The sequence below is a fragment of the Sciurus vulgaris genome (genome assembly GCF_902686455.1).
Source record: "Sciurus vulgaris genome assembly, chromosome: 18".
NCBI classification, from domain to species: domain Eukaryota; kingdom Metazoa; phylum Chordata; class Mammalia; order Rodentia; family Sciuridae; genus Sciurus; species Sciurus vulgaris.
The window spans coordinates 23,119,615-23,125,900 of record NC_136479.1 but is presented as its reverse complement, the minus strand read 5'-3'; the positions used below and the strand labels follow the sequence as shown (position 1 = coordinate 23,125,900).

The 6,286-nt window shown below is 41.5% G+C and overlaps 1 pseudogene across 1 annotated transcript; it reads left to right on the top strand.

Annotated features, from left to right (window-relative positions):
* The first annotated feature begins 3,380 nt into the window (after positions 1-3,380).
* LOC306650093 (INO80 complex subunit C-like) lies at positions 3,381-3,885 on the top strand (annotated as a pseudogene). Its single transcript has one exon. The product of its transcript is annotated as an INO80 complex subunit C-like (transcript).
* Positions 3,886-6,286: the final 2,401 nt, after the last annotated feature.

Here is a 6,286-nt window from a genome sequence, read left to right as displayed (position 1 = left end):
TCTTTATAGCCATCAACAAGGACAACCCAGTACAGAGAAAGATGATGTTTTTATAATATTTTGCTTTTTAAAAAGCCTCAAACCGGTTATCCAAGAATTTTCACCTCCAAGAACTTATTTTAGGAAATGGCTAAGAGCTGAACTTGGTGGCTCCTATTTGTAGTCCCAGTTACTTGGGAGGCTAGGACAGGAGGATTACTTGAGCCTAGAAGTTTAGGGCCAGCATAGTGAGACCCTGTCTCTTTAAGAAAAAAAAAAAAAAAAAATGAAGAAGAAGAAGAAAAAGTATTTAAAAAATTACTAAGAAGTGCAGTCAGAGGTGCATATAAGATCATTCATTGCAGCAGTTTAATAGTGAAAAACTAGAACATCCTGAATAACCAAAAGAAGAATGTTTAAATGATATCTTACTCTGTAATCTATCCTTACATTCCATCGTGTATAATAATCTGTAATTCAAAGACACAGGAAAATACTTTCACCAAACACAGAACAATAAACTATATCTTATATGTGGCTGCTAATGTAATTTCTAATCCAATGATTTTCTTCACTTTCTTAACACATTTTCTTTTGCTCCTAGTGCTACTTTCCTAATAACCAAATAATGGAAATAATGTTTACCAGCTGAAAAATATTCCATAAAAATTCTGCACATTTTGTTTAAAATTATACATACATATATAAGTGTGTGGTTGAGTGCCATGGTGCACATCTGTAATCCCAGCAGCTTGAAAGACTAAGGCAGGAAGATGGAAGTTCAAGGCCAGCCTGGGCAGCTTGCAAAATCCTATGTCAAATTTTTAAAAATTTAAAGGACTGAGAGAGCCAGGCCCAGTGGCACACGCCTGTAATCCCAGCAACTCGGAAGGCTGAGGCAGGAGGATCACAAGTTCAAGGCCAGCCTCAGCAGTTTAGCAAGATCCTGTCTCAAAATAATAAATTAATTAATTAAAAGGGCTGGGGATGTCACTCAGTGGTAGGGTGCCTTGGGTTCAATAGTGAAAACCTATTGTACCAGGGGGGAAAAAAAAGGACCAGGGGTGTAGCTCAGAGGTAGAGTGCTTGCCTACCATGTTCAAGGCATCCTCAGTACCAAAACATATATGTATATATGCAGGAAAACAAAAATGTTAACAGTGGTTAGCTCCAAGATGGTAGGGTTACAGATGTATCCCAGTTATTTATTACTTCATTGCAATTCACTTCAAAGTTTAGTGACTTAAAACAGTGACACATTATTATGTGTCATGGTTCTATGAATATACTGGCCTCAGCAGTTCTCACTGGAGTTATCCCACATGATCACAGTCACATCATGACTGGGGCTAGAGGCATCCAAAGGCTCTCGGGTGGACTTCTAAAATGGGTCACTCGTGTGGCTGACCATTGATGCTGGCTGTAGATGAGAAGTTCAGTTGGGGTTGTCAACTGCAGACCTACGTGTGCCCTCTTCGGCTTCTCCCAGCATGGTGGCTACTTTTCAAGAGCAAGTGTTCCAAGAGGTTTCCAACCCCTTTAAGAGCTAGAAACTGAAGAGTTACTTCCACCATTTTCTGTTCATCAAGCAGTCCCAGAGCCCATTCACATTCCTGGAGAAAAGACCCAGATCTCATTTCTCATAGTTGTGCCCAAAGAACAGTGGCTACCTTTAATCTGCCACAGAGTGATTTCAATTTTTTCTTGTATTGAAAATTTAATACAAAAAAAGAATCAGTTTTTTAAAAATCAGAAAAAAAAATTCCATTAGATAATTTAAAACAATGAAGTGCCTCTATCAGTTAAAAGGCTTAAGAAAGGAGGAACAAGGCCATGGGCCCATGAAGAGAAGATATTTACTAGGACGTGGGGAGTGGTTTAATAGATGAGTTTGTTTGGGTCAGGCGTGGTGGTGGCACACGCCTGTAATCCCAGGCTGAAGCAGAAGGATTGCAAGTTTGAGGCCAGTTTGGGCAATTTAGTGAGACTGTCTCAAAATGAAAGTTGTTTTAAAAAGGACTAAGAGTGTAGCTCAGTGGTACCTGTTTCAATCCCCAGCACCAAAAAAAAATGTTTGTTGTGGTAAAAGTTTTCACATTCTAACCACCACAAGGCGCTACTCTAACTCAGAAGTTGAAGCCCATCCTTGTCCTAATAGTGGCCAAGGTTCCACTGTCTGTAAAAACACAGGCAAAGTCTCAGAGTGACTGTCCAATATGCAGAGCTTTTCTCAATGGGCCACCAATGGGTGTGTCCCTGACTAGGCGACTGAAGCTGGTTACATATTTACAGTCTACCAATCTTTCCATCCCACTTGTTCCCCACCCTGACAGCTGATACACAGCAACTTCCTGTAATCTCAGTGGCCCAGAGGCTGAGGCAGGAAGATCCCAAGTTCCAGGTCAGCTTCAGCAATTTAGGGAAGCTCTGTCTTAAATTTTAAAAATAACAAGAGGAAGGGCTGGGGATGAAACTCAATGGTAGAGCACTCCTGGGTTCAATCCCCAGTACCAAAATAAAATTAGCTTTGGGTCCTCTATAAATGGATCCTGAGACAAGGATTCAATTACACGTAATATATTTGGAAGATGATCCGGGAAACGCTAGTGAGAAGTGCAGAAAGAAGGAGTTCATAAAAGATATGTGATGAAACAAGTTACTACTGTGGACAACTGATGCTCAATACAGTGAGAAATTTTGGAAGCCATTTTAGAACAGGCCTCAGTTTCCTGCCTTCAGGGCAGGAGAACTAGATTTATTTATTTATTTTTTTTTTTTTTTTTTTTTTTTTTTTTTTTTTTAGATGTTGATAGACTTTTATTTTAAGCTCAAACCCAGTGCCTCACACATGCTAGGCAAGCGCTCTACCACTGAGCCACCACCCCAGCCCCGAGAACTGGATTCTTAATTACAATTCACATCAGCTATTCGTTGAGTGGTTGTTTCTGGGGGAAACCCGAATTCTCTGTGCATCCAGTTTGCCCTTCACCCAGGTAGAAGAGCTTCCAGGAGCCAAAGAAAACCTTCAGGCAAATATTTGTGGGTGCTGTAAGCAGGAAACCAGGCCAACTTGCATAAGAATGTTAAATGCCAACAGATCATGAATGATGCAACTACAGCATTTGCTACAGATGCTCAAAAATGTGCATGCTAGGCGGAGTGGGGAAGGTGGGCGCCTGCGCGTGCCCAGTGCCGGGCTGGGGTAGATGCTGGTCGGTGGTATAAATGAGTACTTTTTCCCCTCCTAGTTTGGATGCTTTGGCTTTGATTAGAGTCATCTTGTGTTGTGAGGCTAGAAGGGGAGGTGGGTGGTTATTACAGATTTAGTACAAGGACCATCCATTCCCAGCCAGGTCACATTTCGAGTGAGACGCATGACTTCCTGAGTGTCGTTGAAAGGGTGTCTGCATGGAAGCCATGAATGAAAATAAAATGGTGTCCTCTGAGTTTAGCACAGGACGAGTGGAAAAAGCTGCCAAACCTTTGCCATTTAAGGATCCCAACTTTGTGCACTCTGGCCATGGTGGTGCAGAACGTGGCAAGAACAGAACCTGGAAGAACCTGAAACAAATTCTCACTGCTGAAAGGGCATTGCTGTGGCAACTGAATGAGCCTAACTACTTTAGTGTTGATACTCCTCCATCCTTTAAACCAGCCAAGAAGTATTCTGATGTTTCGGTCTTTATTGGTCTCCAGCGTGGCAGTGTTGAGAGATGATGGAGCAAACTGCAGTTCAGCACCATCAAAGTTTGCCTACATGCGGAGGCTGCCATTCGATGTCATCACAGGCTACCTGGCCCTAAGGAAGGCCACGAGCATCATTCCCTGAGCCTGAGCAGTGCAGATGAAGTGGGAACTCTTTCAGAGGCAGACTCCAGGCTCATGATTTTGTTTCATGGAAACCAACTCATTTGAAAAAGTCCATGCTGTGCCTTGGAAAGAACGTTTGGCTTTAATTTAAGGATTTTTTTTTTTTTTTAATTTCTGTGTTTTCCCTCCAAGTGCGATATTTCCTATTGATTTAAATTACACTTCAGTTGTTGCCTCAAGTAAATTTGTTTGACAAAAGACAATAAAATTGTGCTTTTAATTTTTTTTTAAAATGTGCATGCTAAGCAAGTGCACTACCATCAAGCTACATCCCCAGTCCTTCAATGTTCTTTTCATATCACTTATCATTACATGAAATTGTATTATATATTTTAGTTGTCTACTTTCTGACTCCTACTAGACTGTAAGTTCTGTGAGAGGAGAGATTCTTGAGAATCTTGCTCATCACTGTATCTCCAGTGCACAGGTAGTAACTGCTTCATAATAGCCAGCCAATAAAAATTGAGTAAGAGAGAATTCTGGGAATAGGACTGAGTAGAAAGCCCCAGGCATTCACCTCACCATCTACACAGGAATTGTACTGGCATCTGTCTGAGGTATTATTTTGGGGCTCTGGAGTCTATTCAAAGGTTTGCAACTTCCAGAGAAAGGCTTCGATAGTAAATTGTGGGTAATTTTGGCCAACTTCAGCTCTTAGCACTGTAGCCAATACCCCATTACTAATCCCATGGCAGGCAGCTGTGCATGCATTCCAGCAAAACCTGAATTTAGAGATGAAACTAGATTCCCTGATTCTGCTGGCAGAATGGGTTTGTGCAGGCTGCGGGCCTCACCAATTTCCTTCTGGGTTCTTTTCTCATAGATCTGAAGAATGAAATCCATGGACAATAATGAAAGGGAAGAGAGAACAGAGTAGAATTTATTTGAGAAGAGAGAGAATTCCCATGATATGGGAGAGGACCTGATAGTGTTGCAGGGCTGGGGACTTCCAGGAAACTGAGGCAGCATGAAGAACTCCCACTTCAAACCCCAATTCTTGTGATCAAGTCAGAAAAATTTCAGATGTCACTCAGAGTAACAGGCATGAGTTTACTGAAGGGATAAGAAAAGGGAAAAGGGACACTCTCAAGGGGTAGAGTGGGTCATCTCAGAAAGGAGAGGGACAGAGTGCCTCTTCTGTACTCCAGTTTTTGGGGATCCTAAAGAAGTTTCCATAGACTCCCACCCAGGTCCACCTTTTGGCTTTTGACTGACAGCAGGATGACATCAGACTTTCAAGTCCCCACTGCCATGACAACGCTAGGTCACTTTGGCCCTTGCTGACTGGTTCTAATGGGATTTTTAACCATACATTCTTACATGTTTTATAGTTAGGAGAAATTATCCTTAGCTCCCTGAGTTCTGGGGTCTGTTCTGTTAAAAGGGTCACAAAGATCCTCCCCTTCAGAATAAATGGGTCTATATTTCACCTGCAGATAACAGGTAGCTTGCTGAGGAATATGTCTATGCTGTCCACTTAAGCCAGGCAGGGATGCAGGTAAATTGACTCTCAGAAAAGAAAGCATGTGGGGGTCAGCACAGTGGGCCCATTTTACAGAATTATTCCCTTAACTCCACGTTCCCACCACTTGCATCTGTCTGCCCACTGTCACCAGGAGCTACTTGGGAGTGGATTATAGGAACCAGGGTGGACAGTAAGACTCCATCCTCCAAATATCAGGTTAGTCCTCCAACTGCTGATTGCTGTTCCTGATCTCAGGTTTGCAGAAAGAGATGGGAAGTCAGTGTTGGACCACCCCCTCCTTGTTACAAGTCATTCCACCTCTGACTACAGCAACTGGAAATTAAAAGAGCCATTTTTCTCCTTTTTCTGCTTTGAGAGCCAAGCTTTTAAGCACTAGACATTCACAAGTAACTGCATTAAATAAGACCAAAAAATACAACAAAGCATAGAAAAGGGGAAAAATCTGATTTCTAGAATTTTCACATTATTATACAAAAAGTTCAGTTTTCAACAACAAAATAAAGCATACATCATACAAAGGAAAATATGTCCCATTCAAAGAAATAAATAAATAAACCAATAGAAACCATCCAGGAGCAAAAAACAAATCACAGACCTCTTAGACAAAATTGTAAAATATCTGTTTTAAAGATGCTCAAAGTCAGCATACACCCAGAGGACTTAAAATCAGCAAACTATAATGACATAGCCACATCAATGTTTATAGCTGCTCAATTCATAATACCTAAGCTATGGAACCAACCTAGACGCCTTTCAACAGATGAATGGATAAAGAAAATGTGGTACCTATACACCATAGAATATTACTCAGCCATAAAAAATGAAATTATGGCATTTGCCAGGAAAATGAAATAAGCCAATCCCAAAAAACCAAAGGCCAGATATTCTCTCTGGTGTGTGGATGCTGACTCACAATGGGGTGGGGGAGGTTCACCAGATTGGACAGGGTAG